The following is a 21,891-nucleotide window of genomic DNA, read 5'->3' on the forward strand; positions in this document are numbered from 1 at the left end:
ATAAAATAAAATAAAATAAAATAAAAGTGTTTGTAGGGCGGGATACATTTCTTCTTTATCCTGAGAGGACTCTCATCATTTAATGCGTTTGCAATACTAATATTTCTCTCATAGCGTCGCTGTCCACCAACATACATAGTAGGGTCATATTTGTTATTCTGCGCAGTGTAAACGTTTCTAGATCATGACCGATTTTTCACAGACAAAAGCAGCGAGGTAGCAACGTTTCTAGTTGGAATTGCATACATAGTCCGAAGAGGATTCCGGTGACTGCTCATTTTTACTCCAAAAGGCTTGCCCTTGGCGGATTCCTTATCGATTTAAAAGGAAAATGGAAAACAAAGCATCTCCGGGGTTCTGGGTCTTCTTCTCGGGAGTATTTCTTCTGGCGCTGCAAACGGTTTGTGGAGATGTTGCTTATTCTTTTCCGGAAGAAGTTAAACGAGGCTCTGTTATCGAAAATATCGCAAAAGATATAGGAATTGAGGTGGGAAAACTGGCTACTCGAAAGGCTCGTATTGATGTTGACAGGAACAGCAAAGGGTATTTTGAAATTAATAGGAGTACTGGAGATGTGATTGTTACCGAGAGGATTGACAGAGAGGGTCTTTGTGGCAAAAAATCTACTTGCATTTTAAAACAAGAGCTTGTTTTGGAGGAGCCTTTAGAGCTGCATCGCATTAGCTTCCACATTCAAGACATCAACGATAATTCACCGCAGTTTAAGAAGGATACCATCAAATTTGAAATAAGTGAATCTGCAGCTAAAGGAAGTCGCTATCGTTTAGATGAAGCCCATGATGCTGATATCGGACAAAACGCAATCCAGGGATATAGTATTGAAACAAATGAATATTTCCGATTGAATGTTATTGAAAAAGGTGGAGGAGGAAAATACAGCGAGTTAATTCTACAAAAAGAGTTGGATAGAGAACAAAAGAAAGAGCTAACGATTGAGCTTGTTGCAACTGATGGGGGCACGCCTCAGCGATCGGGTACTGCGGTTATTCATGTTAGCGTGCTGGATGCCAATGATAACGCACCAGTATTTAGTCAGGCCGTTTATGGAGCCAGTCTACTTGAAAACTCCCCGTTAGACATAGTTGTGATCACAGTAAGCGCGACTGACGCAGATGAAGGCGTCAACGGAGAAGTGTCGTACGAATTTGATCACATTTCAGATGAACGTTATAACGTGTTTTCTATTGATCAGAAGAGCGGTGAAGTCCGAGTAAGTGGGCCAATAGATTACGAGCACTTGTCGTCATACGAAATGCAAATTACTGCAAAGGACGGTCTCGGGTTGGTCTCATACTGTACCTTAATAATTGAAATTACAGATGTCAATGACAACGCTCCAATAACAACTATTAAGTCCCTGAAAAATCCTGTACCAGAAAATTCACCACCAGGTACAGAGGTAGGAATCGTTAACGTGCAGGACAGAGATTCTGAGAGTAACGGGCAAGTCCGCTGCTCCATCCAGCAGGGTGTCCCCTTTAAGCTGGTTCCTTCTATTAAAAACTATTATTCTCTGGTGACCACCGGACAACTGGACCGTGAACTAGTGTCTAATTACAACATTACAATCACTGCCACTGACGAGGGCTCTCCACCTCTGTCCTCTTCTAAAAGTGTTCAGTTATCTGTAGCTGACATCAACGACAACCCACCTGTGTTTGATGAGCAGTCGTACAGCGCATATGTGAGTGAGAATAACAAACCGGGCTCCACTTTATGTTCCGTTAGTGCTCGAGACCCCGACTGGAGACAGAACGGTACAGTGGTTTATTCTCTGTTAGCTGGTGAGGTGAACGGTGCCCCGGTGTCCTCCTATCTGTCTGTGAACGGAGACACGGGTGTGATCCACGCTGTGAGGTCGTTTGATTATGAACAGTTCAAGAGTTTTAAAGTCCATGTGATGGCCAGAGACAACGGTTCTCCTCCTCTCAGCAGCAACGTGACCGTGAGTGTGTTCATCTCAGATGTGAATGACAACTCTCCTCAGATCCTGTACCCCTCCCCAGAGGGCAACTCCTTCATGACCGAGCTGGTCCCCAAAGCTGCACACGGAGGCTCTCTGGTGTCCAAAGTGATCGCGGTGGACGCTGACTCCGGACAGAACGCTTGGTTGTCCTATCATATAGTCAAATCCACTGATCCAGGACTTTTTACTATTGGTGTCCACAGTGGAGAGATCAGGACACAGCGGGACATTTCTGAATCTGACAGCATGAAACAGAACCTTGTAGTGGCTGTGAAAGATAACGGACAGCCCTCTCTGTCTGCCACCTGTTCCATGTATTTACTTATTTCTGATAACTTGGCTGAGGTGCCAGAACTGAAGGATCTGTCTTTTAATGAGAGCAATTCCAAACTGACCTCTTATCTGATCATCGCGCTGGTGTCTGTGTCCACCTTTTTTCTGACTTTCATCATCATCATCCTGGGTTTGAGGTTTTGTCGCAGGAGAAAGCCCAGACTGTTGTTTGACGGAGCAGTTGCCATCCCCAGCGGTTATCTCCCTCCTAATTACGCAGATGTTGATGGCACAGGAACTTTACACAGTGCTTACAATTATGACACGTACCTGACCACAGGTTCAAGAACCAGTGACTTTAAGTTTGTGACATCATACAATGACAACACGCTGCCTGCTGACCAGACTCTGAAGAAAAGTCCATCAGACTTTGCTGATGCTTTTGGAGATTCTTTGGAGACTCTGGAGGTAGGAGGACATGTTTTTAAACTAGGCTCTTGTGTTCATGTCTTCCAGCCTTACTAATTCATATCAACTTTTTTCCACCTTCAAACACCATATTCAATAACCAGTTTAATGGGGTAGTATGACACCAGGCAGATTATGCTCCTGAAATTTGTCTTATAATTCAAAATCGACAGTCTAAAACCCCTAAAGTGAGTTGTGTGTGTCTCTTAAAATCAAAAGAAAAATGTTAAGAGGACTATAAACTTTTCTGGGATATGCAGTTATATTTTCCTATGCTGTGTGGCTTCTGGTTAGATTGTTTTATGCATAAGGACAATTACATTTTAGTTTAAGAGTAGAGGGTATTGTTTCTATAGATGTTTATAATGCATCATCGATTAAATGTTATGCACACTTATCTAAACGCCTAACTACCTTTTCAGTGCTGGCTATGAACATCACACCGCTTGTTAAGTTGTCTGTTAAAGTTACTACTGAATGTAAATTGGATTCATAATTGCTTCATATGCACCTGAGACATGAGATTTGGTTGACTTTAGAGTTTGGATTTTTCATGTGTTACAACTGCAGTCTGCCGACCAGACTCTGAGGAAAAGTCCATCAGAGTTTGTAAATTATTTGGTTGATAACGGGATTCCCTAAAAGTAGGGCCTTGTTATGTTTTTGTCATTGATGGCATATCTTTATGCTTCACTATTGATCTGAACTCTCTGACTTTATACAACCATTTAGATGATCCTCTAGAATAGTGTTGTGGAATCATTTCATGGTGTTTATTAATTTGATGTTTTGTTTATCCTCTCTGCTCAGAAAGTTAAGAGGTTATGAGACAAGTTTTTAATATGCATCTACATTAGAGTCTTATTTGCAAGTGCAGGTTTCAAATACATATGAGAGAAATCATTCTTAAATTACTGAATATTTGATGTTGCAATATATGTTTTTATAGCATAATGTTCTTAAGTAGATTCCTAGTACTGAGGCATTATTCCTAATCTTCACTATACTAAATCTATTTTCAAGGGTTACGTTTTGTTAAGATTTCAAAAATACAAGGTCTCTGTTGTTTTAAATAGGCTCTCCCTGTATTTATTTATTTGAAATCCACCCAGTTAAAAGCTATTTGTTCATGCTTTGATCATCCCTGATGAAAAAATAGCTCCTGATCCACAAAGTATGTTAGGTGTTGAGCTAGTTTTTCATTTCTTGGTTATATATGACATGTACATACAGCAACAGCCATTTCAAAATAGTGCTATTGATTTAGTCTTATAACCTAACTCACCACGCAGTGGTCATATAATTGAACTTAGTCTATACAATCGAATATTGTAGTAGCTTCAAAATGGCTTACGAAGTCTTTTGTTTCCAGGCCACTGGCCGTCATGCTATAAAAGTATATTATTGCTATTAACTGCATAAATGCTCACAATAAATATTTAGGGGTAGTTTTTATGCCTTTCCAATTTAAAATCTTTACATGCCAAATTTAGCTTTTGATGATTACTCAGACATTCAGTATTAGCTTTTGTCACAGCAGGTGCATAAAAGTTCTGACCTCTGAGGGTACAATGAGTTGGGTCAAAATGATGCCATTATCAGTGGTGTTACCTGACTTTGTGTAAAGTCTCAGTTTTCACCCAAGTGACTAATCACTGCAATGCAGATGAAGCTGAACTATCAGTGCATTAGTTTTTCATAGTTTTATGCTACAAATAAAGTGCAATAATTGTATTCCTCTATATTTTTCTCTATTCTGTAACCTCTAACTAAGAGAACAAATTAAAAACAACAAATGCATAATTCCAGTATCAGCATGCAATACTTTAAGAATGCAGTCTTGTCTGGTGGTTGGAGAACTATAAGACAATGCAAACTTCTAAATAATATAATTTCAAATCACATGCTGAAAGTTAATCCCTGTTGGAATTCTCAATAGCAGCTTTTCCTTTCTACTCAGTGACCAACCCTGACATTCAGACCACTGAATAGTGCTGTTAAATAATACTTTGATGTTGTGAAACATTTTTTTTCATATAAACTGGTAAGTTATGATGTTATACCAAAATCTTGCATAGGAAGGTTTTCATCATTAACAGCACAGGGAAAAAAAAGTCTTAACTCATTCCAGACCTGCAGATTTCACTATTAAATGCTTGGTGTTTTTACATTAGGTTATTACCAGACATTGAGTGAGACAATCTTTGTTTACTGAGAAAAGAAGATACTTAAGTTATTACATGATACAGGATCTAATCTCTCTTGGTAATTTAAGATTTACAAAAAATAAGGATGTATTTCTCTAACTTGTTGGTCTTTTATTTTTTTGAATACACATGGCAACAGCTTTAGTTCATTCCTACCTGCTTGAATTTTAGAAGTGGATGTAAGAGTTAATACCCTCACTAATCATGCACTTTATGCAACATATTTGTTTCTCTAAGTTTTACCTTATTCCGATGGTGATAGTGGAAAGTCATTGTTCTTTTTTCAGATATTTTAGGTTGTTTGTTAAAGAAACTCAATGAAACAAGTTATATGGAACATCCTTGAGCTACTAAAATTGATTCTGCTGTATATTATCCAAGGGTATCACTTATAATATTTGTTTTTGGCATTTTTGAATCAAATGTCTTTTTTTTCTATTATGCAAAAAATGATGAAAAAAGAAAAGAAAAATGCAGCATTGATTGAATAAGTAAAGCAGTTTACATTAGGGCAATATTTGTGGTTCCCTTTTATTAATTTCTCAGGAACTTATTTTATGTCTGATGTAGAAATGGATACTAGAGGTCTTCCTTGAAGTGTACTTGAGAGATGGTTGATAATGAATATAGTATATTGCCACTATTCCTTAAGGTCTTTGATTTTGGCTCATGTGCACACAAGTTGCTTTCTATAGATTTAGTAACAGCCCTTGCAGATGGATTAGTATCGGTTTGAATTTGTAAGCAACTATAGCTCTTACTTGTCTTTTGCAGGATTACACATGGATTTGTTTAACATATGGTTTATTATTTCATTGAAAGGCGCACCACAGGTGGAAAAGGAAAAAAGAAGAAATCAGTATGAATGACCAAATAACACCGAAGTCTAGATTGTCATTATTTATATTGATTAATAAGGGCGTTATAACTCGAAGCTGGCCTCTTGTTTGGGTTTGCAGTGCTATAATTTAACGAAACTCTTGGTGTCACTGTGCACCAACAAAGACAGGAGGTCTCTATTCTTCATCTATTCTTTTCTGCCATTGCGAAGCCTTATTTTGGTGTAGCGTGTCTAGGTTGAGGGCGTTACAAAAGGCAAACGCTGGGATTATTTAGAATATTCAAAAAGAGCACTATTTTTGATCACTTTCAAGGAATTTTCCAGGAAAGGATTAAACCTTATTCGATCATGGGAAGTGCAGTATACGGAAGATTGGCTATGAATTGCTATTGTGTGGTTTTCCTTTTCGTGGCCTTGCATTTCGCCCATGGAGACGTGAGCTACACTATCGCAGAGGAAATGAAAGGCGGATTTGTGATAGGGAATATCGCCAAAGATCTGGGTCTTGGGATTGCGACTCTTTCCTCGCGTAAAGCCCGAATTGACGCAGACAGAGACGATAAAAGGTATTGTGACATTAATCTGAGCACCGGAGATTTGACTGTCAGTGACAGGATCGACAGGGAAAGTCTTTGTGGTAAAAAAGCCAGCTGCGTTTTAAAAGAGGAGCTTGTGCTGGAAAACCCTTTAGAGCTTCATCGCATCAGTATTCATGTGCAAGATATAAATGATAACGCGCCAGAGTTTAGTGAGGATCTGATTTCATTTGAAATAACAGAATCGGCAGTCAAAGGAGCGAGATTTTTACTTACGGAAGCCCGCGATGCCGACATAGGCACAAACGCTGTGCAACGGTACAATTTACAAAACAATGAGCATTTCACCATTAATGTAAATACAGATGTTAGTGGAAGGAAACATTCCGAATTGGTTTTGTTAAAAGAACTAGACCGAGAAAAAGAGAAAGAGCTGAAATTAGTGCTTACAGCTGTAGATGGTGGATCTCCTCAGAGATCAGGTACTGCGATTATTCGCATCACTGTGCTAGATGCTAATGATAACGCCCCAGTGTTCAGCCAGGCCGTTTATGAAGCCAGTGTGCCTGAAAACTCTCTTTTAGATACCGTAGTGGTTACAGTGAGCGCAACCGATGCAGACACTGGCCCAAATGGTGATATTACATATAACTTCGATCATGTCTCTGATGAGCATGCATCTTTGTTTTCACTGAATCATAAGACAGGAGAGGTAAAAGTTATCGGGTCACTTGATTATGAAACGGAGACTTCAATAGAGCTGCGAGTAAGAGCAAAGGACGGACCGGGTCTTACCTCTTATTGTACAGTAGTTATAGATATAACTGATGTCAATGACAACCCACCAGCCATCAATTTGAAATCACTAACTAACCCCATACCTGAGAACGTGCCACCTGGTACAGAGGTGGGCATCATTAACGTGCAGGACAGAGATTCTGAGAATAACCGACAGGTCCGCTGCTCCATCCAGCAGGGTGTCCCCTTTAAGTTGGTTCCTTCTATTAAAAACTATTATTCTCTGGTGACCACAGGACAACTGGACCGTGAACTAGTATCTGATTACAACATTACAATCACTGCCACTGACGAGGGCTCTCCACCTCTGTCCTCTTCTAAAAGTGTTCAGTTATCTGTAGCTGACATCAACGACAACCCACCTGTGTTTGAGGAACAGTCGTACAACGCATATGTGAGTGAGAATAACAAACCGGGCTCCACTTTATGTTCCGTTAGTGCTCGAGACCCCGACTGGAGACAGAACGGTACAGTGGTTTATTCTCTGTTAGCTGGTGAGGTGAACGGTGCCCCGGTGTCCTCCTATATGTCTGTGAACGGAGACACGGGTGTGATCCACGCTGTGAGGTCGTTTGATTATGAACAGTTCAGGAGTTTTAAAGTCCATGTGATGGCCAGAGACAACGGTTCTCCTCCTCTCAGCAGCAACGTGACCGTGAGTGTGTTCATCTCAGATGTGAATGACAACTCTCCTCAGATCCTCTACCCCTCCCCAGAGGGCAACTCCTTCATGACCGAGCTGGTCCCCAAAGCTGCACACGGAGGCTCTCTGGTGTCCAAAGTGATCGCGGTGGACGCGGACTCCGGACAGAACGCCTGGCTGTCCTATCATATAGTCAAATCCACTGATCCAGGACTTTTTACTATTAGTGTCCACAGCGGAGAGATCAGGACACAGCGGGACATTTCTGAATCTGACAGCATGAAACAGAACCTTGTAGTGGCAGTAAAAGATAACGGACAGCCCTCTCTGTCTGCCACCTGTTCCATGTATTTACTTATTTCTGATAACTTGGCTGAGGTGCCAGAACTGAAGGATCTGTCTTATAATGAGAACAATTCCAAACTGACGTCTTATCTGATCATCGCACTGGTGTCTGTCTCCACGTTTTTTCTGACTTTCATCATTATCATCTTGGGTTTGAGGTTTTGTCGCAGGAGAAAGCCCAGACTGTTGTTTGATGGAGCAGTTGCCATCCCCAGCGGTTATCTCCCTCCTAATTACGCAGATGTTGATGGCACAGGAACTTTACACAGCACTTACAATTATGATGCGTACCTGACCACGGGATCTAGAACCAGTGACTTTAAGTTTGTGACATCATACAATGACAACACGCTGCCTGCTGACCAGACTCTGAAGAAAAGTCCATCAGACTTTGCTGATGTTTTTGGAGACTGTGGTGGTTCTCCTGAGGTAAGGGTGTCAAATGTTCGATACATTATTTTAACAGATAAAATGTTCACTCTTTCCTCCAGTCAATCTTTTTTCGCTTTTTCTAAAATCCCGTTATAGTATTTATCACACTTTGCCTGTTGCCTGACATTATTTTTACTGCTACTTTTGAAGGGAAAGTTTCTTGATGTTGTTGAAATCATTTTCTCCTGGTTTTGTTTTAATGGGTTGCTGTCTTTACGGTCCTCTACATCAACGAAAAGTTTACATTTTGACATAGGGGAAAATTAGTATGTCTTACAAAAGCAAGTATTAGTTTTACAAAAACAAGTCGTGATAGCACTATTGTGTTTAGACACGCGCCCCCTTTGTTTCAGCTTTTCTGTTTCTTTTGTCATCGTATATTACGCAGATCTTCCCATGATCTAATTTTAAAAGTGCAGTCGCTCACATGTTATATACAGTTGCTTCCTAATGTACACATGCTGTTCAGATTCGAGTCTTCGTGTGTAACATATTCTCAAAGTTTCTTTTGAACTTGTTTTCTTGTGTTTAAACCTACATATATATGAGCTAAATAATATGTCACCCATATTTTAGCAAACCATTTGTGACCCGAGGTATGCACCCATTTCAATAGGGATTAGCCGTAGGCATACAGTCAGTTTACAGGGTTTTTAATGCTAATACAAAATAAAATCTTTCTAAACATGTAACAGTAGCACCCAAAACAATTAAAAGCTCTAATTTATTAAATACATTTAAAACTATAAAATTGTACGATTGTAAGTGGAAGACAGGATAAGCGCTGCGGGGAATCTATTAAAAACTAGTCACTCTTACAATGAAAGACAAACAAATAAACAAAATAAACAAACAACCACAACCGTCAAAATAGTCCTCAGCGCTTTGCTGTCAAGTTAAACCAGTTTTAAAACAAATTATCTGTAATTTGTAACAGGACATCACTTGCACAGAAAAATCTACCTCAGAAGGAATATCCCCCCACTTCTCTTCATGTATGTGTTTCAGTTACCTGTCTCCAGGTTAGGGTCGCACCCTAATAAGTATTGGCAAGCGGAGGCGGAGTCCGCTAAAAGTTTCTCCATAGGAATAAAACAGTGTTTTCCTCCTAAAGCTGTAAATAACTTTAAACCTCTACCAAAACTCAAGCGGAACATTTTCTGTGACCTACCACTCATATACAAGGCTATGGACCCACATCTAGCCTTCACTGAAAAGTTAAAAAAGAGAAACAACACGGCTTAGACCAGGGAGTCACACAGCTCCAGGTTCACACAAGAGATTGACTAATTACCTGCACCTGCCCCAGCCCCGCCTCCCAGGGTCGGTTCTCAGACTCAGGTCACACCTCTCACACCTTTGTCACATTGCTTTCACGAATAGTGGAAGTGCAGGTCTTTGTTTAACTATCTCCTCTTTCTTTTCTTTTCTTTTTTCATATGTTGCAATTATTGACTTACATGTTCACATTTTTATTGGAACTGATCACAGAGGTAAAGTTCTTGAATATTATAAAACGTTGTGGCCGTTAAAATCTTTTTGCTTTTCCTTCTCGAGTCTCTGTTCTGATACAGAAATGTCAATTGAGATTAATGTTTAATTTAAATATTTCGAAAATTACTCAAGCATTTTTAGTAGCTTAAAAAACAAATAAAAATAAAACTATTTCAGTAGTTTGAAGCATTTTTAACACCGTTTACAAACATTTAATTGTTTTTCAAAAGTTATCATGTAAATCCTAGCCACACATTTTCAGTGAACACAGATATTTAAACTTTAATTTGTATCACATTTTGTATACAATAATGATCTAAACTTTTGCAGATATGAGTTTCCATCGGCAGCATTGCTCAGTATACAGCGACCTTTCGGATTAATGCATTTTTTTTTTATCTGTCTGCACACTTCAATATACACTTTTACTTTTAAATTAAGGTTCAACGTTCGTCCATAAACGCTTCCATGCGCCTTGTACAGGGCTGCTGCTCAATGCAATTTTTAAATTAGACTCACGATGTCGCTGTCCACCTTGCCTATCTTAAAATCCACACCTATTTGTCGAGGCAGAATGTGTTCTAATGTGCTGCAGTTGGTCATCGAAGGACAGGCAGACGTGGTTTTAGATTGTGCTGATTTTGGCTTAAATAATATCTGTGTCTTTGCTGTATTCCTGCGCATTACAGAGGAAACATTTACATGTCAAGATGGTTAACGCGACATTTGGAATACACACCCTTGTCGTTGCTTTACCCTTCTTTTGTTTGTATTTTGTCAGCGGGGATATAAGCTACTCTTTTACAGAGGAAATGCGACACGGGACTGTGATCGGAAATATCGCCAAAGACCTCGGCATCGACGCAAATACACTATCTCTTCGAAAGGCTCGTATTGATACTGAAGGAAGCGACAAACGATTCTGTGAAATAAACCTCCGATACGGAGATCTGATTGTTGCCGAAAGGATTGACAGAGAGGGCCTGTGTGGAGACAAAGCATCCTGCGTTTTAAAACAAGAACTCATGTTGGAGAATCCATTAGAACTGCAGCGAATCAGCCTACATGTCCAGGATATAAATGACAACTCCCCACAGTTTAATAAGAATTTGATCCATATAGATATTAGTGAATCTGCGTCAAAAGGTGCTCGTTTTCCAATAGAAGAAGCGCACGATGCCGACATAGGTAAAAATTCAGTTCAATCATACAACCTACAGACGAATGAAAATTTTTTCCTTGGAGTTGGAACCAATTCTGTAGAACTTGTCCTTAACAAAGAGCTCGATCGTGAAACATTACAAGAAATCAATCTACTTCTGACCGCTTTAGATGGTGGTTCCCCTCAAAGATCAGGTACCGTGGTCATTCACATTACTGTTTTGGACGCTAATGATAACGTGCCAGTGTTTAGCCAGGCCGTTTATAAAGCCAGTCTGTCAGAAAACTCTCCCATGGGTACTGTTGTGCTGACAGTAAAAGCAATTGATGCAGATGAAGGACTAAATGGAGAAGTTACATATGACTTTGGACACGTTCCAGAAGACGTTAAGTCAATATTTGCCATAGATTATAAAACAGGGGATATAAAATTGTCCGCTACAGTTGATTATGAAACAGTGAGATTGTTTGAGCTTCGCATAACTGCGAAAGATGGTTTAGGATTAACTTCCTATGCTAAAGTCATAATAGATGTTACTGATGTGAATGACAACCCCCCTGTAATATATATAAAGTCACTGTCGAACCCCATACCCGAACACTTGTCACCTGGTACAGAGGTGGGCATAATTAACGTGCAGGACAGAGACTCTGAGAATAACCGACAGGTCCGCTGCTCCATCCAGCAGGGTGTCCCCTTTAAGTTGGTTCCTTCTATTAAAAACTATTATTCTCTGGTAACAACAGGACAACTGGACCGCGAACTACTGTCTGATTACAACATTACAATCACTGCCACTGACGAGGGCTCTCCACCTCTGTCGTCGACTAAAAGTGTTCAGTTATCTGTAGCTGACATCAACGACAACCCACCTGTGTTTGAGGAACAGTCGTACAGCGCATATGTGAGTGAGAATAACAAACCTGGCTCCACTTTATGTTCCGTTAGTGCTCGAGACCCCGACTGGAGACAGAATGGCACAGTGGTTTATTCTCTGTTAGCTGGTGAGGTGAACGGTGCCCCGGTGTCCTCCTATCTGTCTTTGAACGGAGACACGGGTGTGATCCACGCTGTGAGGTCGTTTGATTATGAACAGTTTAGGAGTTTTAAAGTCCACGTGATGGCCAGAGACAACGGTTCTCCTCCTCTCAGCAGCAACGTGACCCTGAGTGTTTTCATCTCAGATGTGAATGACAACTCTCCTCAGATCCTGTATCCCTCCCCGGAGGGCAACTCCTTCATGACCGAGCTGGTCCCCAAAGCTGCACACGGAGGCTCTCTGGTGTCCAAAGTGATCGCGGTGGACGCGGACTCCGGACAGAACGCCTGGCTGTCCTATCAAATAGTCAAATCCACTGATCCGGGACTTTTTACTATTGGTGTCCACAGCGGAGAGATCAGGACACAGCGGGACATTTCTGAATCTGACAGCATGAAACAGAACCTTGTAGTGGCAGTGAAAGATAACGGACAGCCCTCTCTGTCTGCCACCTGTTCCATGTATTTACTTATTTCTGATAACTTGGCTGAGGTGCCAGAACTGAAGGATCTGTCTTATAATGAGAGCAATTCCAAACTGACCTCTTATCTGATCATCGCGCTGGTGTCTGTGTCCACGTTTTTTCTGACTTTCATCATCATCATCCTGGGTTTGAGGTTTTGTCGTAGGAGAAAGCCCAGACTGTTGTTTGATGGAGCAGTTGCCATCCCCAGCGGTTATCTCCCTCCTAATTACACAGATGTTGATGGCACAGGAACTTTACGCAGCACTTACAACTATGACGCGTACCTGACCACAGGTTCAAGAACCAGTGACTTTAAGTTTGTGACATCATACAATGACAACACGCTGCCTGCTGACCAGACTCTGAAGAAAAGTCCATCAGACTTTGCTGATGTCTTTGGAGATTCTTTGGAGACTCCTGAGGTAGGAGGACATGTTTTTGAACTAGGCTCTTGTGTTCCTGTCTTCCAGCCTTACTAATTCATATCAACTTTTTTCCACCATCAAATACCATATTAAATAACCAGTTTAAAAGGGTAGTATGACACCAGGCAGATTATGCTCCTGAAATTTGGTTTTTAATTCAAAATCGACAAATTAAAGTTGAAGTTACTACTGAATGTAAATTGGATTCAGAATTGTTTCATATGCACCTGAGACATATGAGATTTGGTTGACTTTAGAATTTGGATTTTTCATGTGTTACAACTGCAGTCTGCTGACCAGACTCTGAGGAAAAGTCCACCAGAGTTTGTAAATTATTTGGTTAAGAACAAGATTTCCTAAAAGTAGGGCCCTGTTATGTTTTTGTGATTGATGACACATCTTTATAATTCTCTATTGATCTGAACTCTCTGACTTTATACAACCATTTAGATGATCCTCTAGAATAGTGTTCTGGTATCATTTCATGGTGTTTATTAATTTGATGTTAATGTTTTGTTTATCCTCTCTGCTCAGAAAGTTAAGAGGTTATGAGACAAGTTTTTAATATGCATCTACATTAGAGTCTTATTTGCAGGAGCAGTTTTCAAATACATATGAGAGAAATCATTCTTAAATTACTGAATATTTGATATTCCAACATGTGTTTTTATAGTATAATATTCTTAATTAGATTCCTAGTACTGAGGCATTATTCCTATTCTTCACTATACTAAATCTATTTTCAAGGGTTACGTTTTGTTAAGATTTCACAAATACAAGGTCTCTGTTGTTTTAAATAGGCTCTCCCTGTATTTATTTATTTGAAATCCACCCAGTTAAAAGCTATTTGTTCATGCTTTGATCATCCCTGAAGAAAAAAATAGCTCCTGATCCACAAAGTATGTTAGGTGTTGTGCTAGTTTTTCATTTCTTGGTTATATATGACATGTACATACAGCAACAGCCATTTCAAAATTGTTCTATTGATTTAGTCTTATAACCTAACTCACCACGCAGTGGTCATATAATTGAACTTAGTCTATACAATCGAATATTGTAGTAGCTTCAAAATGGCTTTCGAAGTCTTTTGTTTCCAGGCCACTGGCCTTAACAGTATTACAGTATACAATTGCTATTGGCTGCATAAATGCTCATAGCAAATATTTAGGGGTAGTTTTTTATGCCTTGCCAATTTAAAGTCTTTACATGCCAAAATTGGCTTTTGATGATTACTCAGTCATCCAGTATTCACTTCTGTAACAGCAGGTGCATAAAAGTTCTGACCTCTGGGTACAATGAGTGGGGTCAAACTTATGCCATTACCAGTGGTGTTACCTGACTTTGTGCGTCTCAGTTTTCACCCAAACTACTAATCACCGCAATGCAGATGAAGCTGAGCTATCAGTGCATTAGTTTTTCATAGTTTTATGCTACAAATAAAGTGCAACAATTGTATTCCTCTATATTTTTCTCTATTCTGTAACCTCTAACTGAGAGAACAAATTAAAAACAACAGATGCATAATTCCAGTATCAGCATGCCATACTTTGAGAATGCACAGTCTTGTCTGGTGGTTGGAGAACTATAAGACAATGCAAACTGCTAAATAATATAATTTCAAATTACATGCTGCAAGTTAATCCCTGTTGGAATTCTCAATAGCAGCTTTTCCTTTTCTACTCAGTGATCAACCCTGACATTCAGACCACTGAATAGCACTGGTGCTGTTAAATAATACTTTGATGTTGTGAAACCTTTATTTTTTATACATATAAACTGGTAAGTTATGATGTTACACCAAATTCTTGCATAGGAAGGTTTTCATCATTAACAGCACAGGGAAAAAAAAACAAACATACAAAAGTCTTAACTCATCCCAGACCTGCAGACATTATTTTACTGTTTAATGCTTGGTGTTTTTACATTAGGTTATTACCAGACATTGAGTGAGACAATCTTTGTTTACTGAGAAAAGAAGATACTTAAGTTATTACATGATCTAATCTCTTGGTAATTTAAGATTCACAAAAAATAAGGATGTATTTCTCTTACTTGTTGGTCTTTTCTTTGTTGAATACACATGGCAACAGCTTTGGTTCATTCCTACCTGCTTGAAATTAGAAGTGGATTTAAGAGTTAATACCCTCCTAAATCATGCACTTTATGCGAGATATTTGTTTCTCTAAGTTTCACCTTATTCGGATGGTGATAGTGGAAAGTCATTGTTCTTTTTGCAGATATTTCAGGTTGTTTGTTAAAGAAACTCAATGAAACAAGTTATATGGAACATCCTTGAGCTACTGAATTTGATTCTGCTGTATATTATCCAAGGGTATCACTTATAATATTTGTTTTTGGCATTTGTGAATCAAATGTCTTATTTTTCTATATGCAAAAAATGATGGAAAAAAAGAAAAGAAAAATGCAGCATTGATTGAATAAGTAGAGCAGTTTACATTATGACAATATTTGTGGTTCCCTTTTATTGATTTCTCAGGAACTTATTTTATGTCTGATGTAGAAATGAATACTAGAGGTCTTCCTTGAAGTGTGCTTGAGAGATGGTTGATAATGAAAATAGTATATTGCCACTATCCCTTAAGAAATCAGTATGAATGACAAAATAACACCGAAGTCCCTAGAGTGTCAATAATTTTATTGATTAATAAGGGCGTTATAACTCGAAGCTGGCCTCTTGTTTGGGTTTGCAGTGCTATAATTTAACGAAACTCTTGGTGTCACTGTGCACCAACAAAGACAGGAGGTCTCTGTTCTTCATCTATTCTTTTCTGCCATTGCGAAGTCTTATTTTGGTGTAGCGTGTCTAGGTTAAGGGCGTTACAAAAGGCAAACGCTGGGATTATTTAGAATATTTAAAAAGAGCACTATTTTTGATCACTTCCAAGGAATTTTCCAGGAAAGGATTAAACCTTGATCGATCATGGGAAGTGCAGTATACGGAAGATTGGCTATGAATTGCTATTGTGTGGTTTTCCTTTTCGTGGACTTGCATTTCGCCCATGGAGACGTGAGCTACACTATCGCAGAGGAAATGAAAGTCGGATTTGTGATAGGGAATATCGCCAAAGATCTGGGTCTTGGGATTGCGACTCTTTCCTCGCGTAAAGCCCGAATTGACACAGACAGGGACGATAAAAGGTATTGTGATATTAATCTGAGCACCGGAGATTTGACTGTCAGTGACAGGATCGACAGGGAAAGTCTTTGTGGTAAAAAAGCCAGCTGTGTTTTAAAAGAGGAGCTTGTGCTGGAAAACCCTTTAGAGCTTCATCGCATCAGTATTCATGTGCAAGATATAAATGATAACGCGCCAGAGTTTAGTGAGGATCTGATTTCACTTGAAATAACAGAATCGGCAGACAAAGGAGCGAGATTTTTACTTACGGAAGCCCGCGATGCCGACATAGGCACAAATGCTGTCCAACGTTACAATTTACAAAACAATGAGCATTTCACCATTAATGTAAATACAGATGTTAGTGGGAGGAAACATTCCGAATTGGTTTTGTTAAAAGAACTAGACCGAGAAAAAGAGAAAGGGCTGAAATTAGTGCTTACAGCTGTAGATGGTGGATCTCCTCAGAGATCAGGTACTGCGATTATTCACATCACTGTGCTGGATGCTAATGATAACACCCCAGTGTTCAGCCAGGCCGTTTATGAAGCCAGTGTGCCTGAAAACTCTCTTTTAGATACCGTAGTTGTTACAGTGAGCGCAACCGATGCAGACACTGGCCCAAATGGTGATATTACATATAACTTCGATCATGTCTCTGATGAACATGTATCTTTGTTTTCACTGAATCATAAGACAGGAGAGATAAAAGTTATCGGGTCACTTGATTATGAAACGGAGAGTTCAATAGAGCTGCGAGTAAGAGCAAAGGACGGACCGGGTCTTACCTCTTATTGTACAGTAGTTATAGATATAACTGATGTCAATGACAACCCACCAGCCATCAATTTGAAATCATTAACTAACCCTATACACGAGAACGTCCCACCTGCTACAGAGGTGGGCATCATTAACGTGCAGGACAGAGATTCTGAGAATAACCGACAGGTCCGCTGCTCCATCCAGCAGGGTGTCCCCTTTAAGTTGGTTCCGTCTATTAAAAACTATTATTCTCTGGTGACCACAGGGCAACTGGACCGCGAATTAGTGTCCGATTACAACATTACAATCACTGCCACTGACGAGGGCTCTCCACCTCTGTCCTCTTCTAAAAGTGTTCAGTTATCTGTAGCTGACATTAATGACAACCCACCTGTGTTTGAGGAACAGTCGTACAGCGCATATGTGAGTGAGAATAACAAACCGGGCTCCACTTTATGTTCCGTTAGTGCTCGAGACCCCGACTGGAGACAGAACGGTACAGTGGTTTATTCTCTGTTAGCTGGTGAGGTGAACGGTGCCCCGGTGTCCTCCTATCTGTCTGTGAACGGAGACACGGGTGTGATCCACGCTGTGAGGTCGTTTGATTATGAACAGTTCAGGAATTTCAAAGTCCACGTGATGGCCAGAGACAACGGTTCTCCTCCTCTCAGCAGCAACGTGACCGTGAGTGTGTTCATCTCAGATGTGAATGACAACTCTCCTCAGATCCTGTACCCCTCCCCGGAGGGCAACTCCTTCATGACCGAGCTGGTCCCCAAAGCTGCACACGGAGGCTCTCTGGTGTCCAAAGTGATCGCGGTGGACGCAGACTCCGGACAGAACGCTTGGTTGTCCTATCATATAGTCAAATCCACTGATCCGGGACTTTTTACTATTGGTGTCCACAGCGGAGAGATCAGGACACAGCGGGACATTTCTGAATCTGACAGCATGAAACAGAACCTTGTAGTGGCAGTGAAAGATAACGGACAGCCCTCTCTGTCTGCCACCTGTTCCATGTATTTACTTATTTCTGATAACTTGGCTGAGGTGCCAGAACTGAAGGATCTGTCTTTTAATGAGAGCAATTCCAAACTGACGTCTTATCTGATCATCGCGCTGGTGTCTGTGTCCACGTTTTTTCTGACTTTTATCATCATCATCCTGGGTTTGAGGTTTTGTCGTAGGAGAAAGCCCAGACTGTTGTTTGACGGAGCAGTTGCCATCCCCAGTGGTTATCTTCCTCCTAATTACACAGATGTTGATGGCACAGGAACTTTACGCAGCACTTACAACTATGACGCGTACCTAACCACAGGTTCAAGAACCAGTGACTTTAAGTTTGTGACATCATACAATGACAACACGCTGCCTGCTGAACAGACTCTGAAGAAAAGTCCATCAGACTTTACAGATGTGTTTGGAGATGGCGATATGTCTCCTAAGGTAGGAAGATATCGCATGTCCTATTTTCAATAACTGTACAGCTTGTAAATATTGGTTAATTTCAAAGCGTTTGGAGGCTGTGATACTTCTGCCAATTAAGGAAATTGAATATTTTCTTTTTTCTTTTTGATAAAACACTCATACTGAGCAGGTTTTTTTCGCACGTGGTTCTTAAACTTTGCTTTTAAATAAGAAACAGACCGCTGTACAAGTAAAAAATAGATACTTTCACTTGAGGTTAATCCTCTGTTTCTTGATATGATCGTGTTTTTTCTTGTTAGTTTTTAATCTTGTACTTGTACCTTGATTTTCTTAACACTTACATGGTGTGGTGTTATGTTCTTGAGAGTTACGGTCTGTCCATCATAACGTATTCAATAGAAGAGTTAAAAAAATGAACTCTTTACTTGACAGGTTTCTGAGTATGTGTATGATAGTATTAAAGTGAATAGTATTAAATGAAAAGTTTGGTTTGGCATTCTTTGTTCATTTTGCTCAAAGGCCAAACAAAAGATTCCCTTGGGCAGTTAAGCTGTTAAGGGTTTCTTAGAGGAAAGATCCCAAAAATGCTCTAATGTTCTTACTTATCACCTTCAGTATTAAACAGATTATCACACGTGCCTATGTCCTCTGTTGTCATCACATATCATCTTAGATCTCCTGCAGGACATTTAGTATATTTTAGACAGTTCCATCACAACAATAAATAAAAGAATAACTTTTGTAAAATATGTGTTTTCTGACAACAGAACAATTCTACAAACCTGTCTAATGAATGGCAGGTTTCGTTGAACTTATACTGTTGGTACATGTTGACTCAAGAGCTTTGAAACACAGTCTATGGTGTCTTGTTTTATTGTTTATTTGTTTATTTAATTGGCCAAAAGTATCTGTGTTTCAATTAAAGTTAGCCAGCGTGGGTCAGAGTTGTAATACTTTTCTTGTTCTTCTGTTCGAGAGGCAGAGAGGCGGTTGGAATTGCCTTTTTTCCACTTTGCGATGAGTTTATCAGTTGCCCTTGTCTGTGTCTTTGGAGCCGACATGCAGCTGGTACTCTGTGTCTCTGTCCTTGGTGCTGAGCAGGCCTAGTCCATGCTATCCTTGGGGCTGAACCTTTTGTTTCCTCTTGTGACGTATTTTCATGGGGAATGCGCTGCTATGCTGCTATGTTTTATGTATAACTTTTTAATTATTTTTTAATTTTTAGGCTACAGTTTAACAGTTTCATTTGTTTTTATGGAGACGTGTGTTCCATTTTCCTAACAAGATTTTGCTATGACATCACATCTATTCCTAAGTATGATTAAAAATAAGGAAAAGTAGAATCACAAGTGTAACCGGATAAAAATGTTTGTGGTCACATAGTGACAATTCACGTTATACATGACTATCGGTAGCGAATTGTACATATTTATAGAAGTTGTTTCTTCATGAAAGAAGTAGTAATATCCCTCCTTTATCTTAAATCTCGTGGTAACTGAGGTAATGCTTGTATTGACATATTTTACTGAAACACTGAAAGCACTGGTTTGGTTCTTTGTTATTTTCTGTTATTATTCATTGCATATTTTTAGTGAATTAATGTTTCTTTAATGGTCTTCGTATAAGTTAAGGGCAGGGTTTTTGTGCGTCTCAAGACAAAATTCTAAAAGTTATCCAGACTATTTAGGGAGACTTAAACAGGAAAACCAAGACTGACTTTCAAGCAACGGCAAAATGTTAAAAATGCAGCCAAAATGTAAATGATGCGTGGAAAAATATACGAAGCATTTTGTGTGTTTTCAAAGTTTTGATTCGGATGAGAGATAATGCAATTTAATGGAGCCTTTAAACATCAATGAAAAAAAAGTCACATAAAGAGTAGTGAAGAAAAAATTACAGAATCCTGCCTTCATACAGCTGTGTTTGAATACCCGCGTTGAAATGTTTTTGTTAAAGTATAAAAGAGAAATGATATCTTCACGGATCAAGCAAAAACGTTTTCTCCAAAACTGTTATGTGCTATTCATGCTCAGGGTGTCACTATAGACCAGCAAAGCAGGAGAATTTCAACCTACTTTGCACACCACCCATCAGTGGGTTCGACCATTCTATTTTCTGCAGTCTACAATACCAGCGACAAAAAATAGAAATATACTGATCCAGTGACTTGTTTTTAAAGATTTAAATTAACGTGTTTTAACTTCTGTAGTGCTGTCATAGGATGGCGCACAGACAGCGTGTTTGTCAAAGCCTTTGCTTTTTTTTCCTCTTTGATATAATCCAATACGCACACGGAGATCTGAGCTATTCTGCACATGAGGAGCTGAAGCGCGGATCTGTTATTGGAAATATCGCTAAAGATCTCGGGCTGGATCTGGGTCGGCTATCTGCTCGAAAACCTCGTGTTGACTTGGAAGGAAGCGAAAGACAGTATTGTGGAATAAACCAGAGAAGCGGAGAGTTTTTCGTTGCGGAGAGAATAGACCGAGAGGAGCACTGTGGAGAAAGGCCTTCGTGTGTTCTCAAATTCGACTTGCTGTTAGAGAATCCGTTGGAGCTGCACCGGTTGTCCCTGCAGGTGCAGGACATAAACGACAATGCGCCAATCTTTCCGAAAGATATTATAAAGCTGGAAATTACAGAATCAGCGGACAAAGGAGCCAGGTATCGCATTAATGCAGCACAAGATGCAGATGTAGGTCAAAATTCTGTTCAAAGCTACATTTTACAAGAAAACGCTCACTTTGTGTTCAGCATTCAGACGACAAGTTCTGGCAGTAAATACGGTGAGCTGGTTTTAGATACGGAGTTAGACCGAGAAGAGAAGCAGGAAATGAAATTACTGCTCACAGCCATGGATGGTGGCTCCCCTCGGAAATCAGGGACAGTGGTCATACACGTAATTGTTCTTGATGCTAATGATAACGCCCCCGTGTTCACAGAGGCCGTATATAGAGCCAGTATACCGGAAAACTCACCACTGAAAACTCCAGTTATCAGAGTAAACGCATCAGATGCAGATGAGGGCGTTAATGGAGAGGTTACTTATGAATTTAGTCGACTTTCTGATAAATTACAAAAGCTTTTTTCACTTGATCCGAAAACTGGAGAAATTCTTGTTACAGGTGATATCGACTATGAAGAGGGGTCGAAATACGAAGTAATTGTTGAAGTCAAAGACGGTTATGGCCTTTCTTCAGAAGCAAAAGTTGTTATTGATATTACTGATGTGAACGACAATGCACCATTTATAAATCTGAAATCATTGTCTAACCCCATACCTGAGAACGCCCCACCTGGTACAGAGGTGGGCATCATTAACATGCAGGACAGAGACTCTGAGAATAACCGACAGGTCCGCTGCTCCATCCAGCAGGGTGTCCCCTTTAAGTTGGTTCCGTCTATTAAAAACTATTATTCTCTGGTGACCACAGGGCAACTAGACCGCG

The 21,891-nt window shown here is 39.8% G+C and overlaps 2 protein-coding genes across 10 annotated transcripts in view; both read left to right on the top strand.

The window, feature by feature from the left end:
- LOC146582302 (protocadherin gamma-A11-like) overlaps nt 1–21,891 on the top strand; it is a 113,626-nt gene that overhangs the window by 39,219 nt on the left and 52,516 nt on the right. The window contains exon 1 of one of the 5 annotated variants that reach the window (XM_085294998.1): nt 340–400. The exons of 3 other annotated variants lie outside the window; for them this stretch is intronic. The gene's annotated coding sequence lies outside the window, so the exon portion shown is untranslated. Of the gene's footprint in view, nt 1–339; nt 401–5,993; nt 6,343–21,891 lie in introns of those variants that run through there. One more of the 5 variants, XM_085294981.1, reaches the window with a different exon arrangement.
- The window catches only part of LOC146582303 (protocadherin gamma-C5-like), a 292,403-nt gene that overhangs the window by 29,119 nt on the left and 241,393 nt on the right, over nt 1–21,891 (top strand). The gene's annotated exons all lie outside the window — the stretch shown is intronic.

Source organism: Mchenga conophoros, linkage group LG2, assembly GCF_057382185.1.
Source record: "Mchenga conophoros isolate Kocher_MC1m ecotype Shallow Benthic linkage group LG2, M_conophoros_male_GT1.1, whole genome shotgun sequence".
Taxonomy (NCBI): domain Eukaryota; kingdom Metazoa; phylum Chordata; class Actinopteri; order Cichliformes; family Cichlidae; genus Mchenga; species Mchenga conophoros.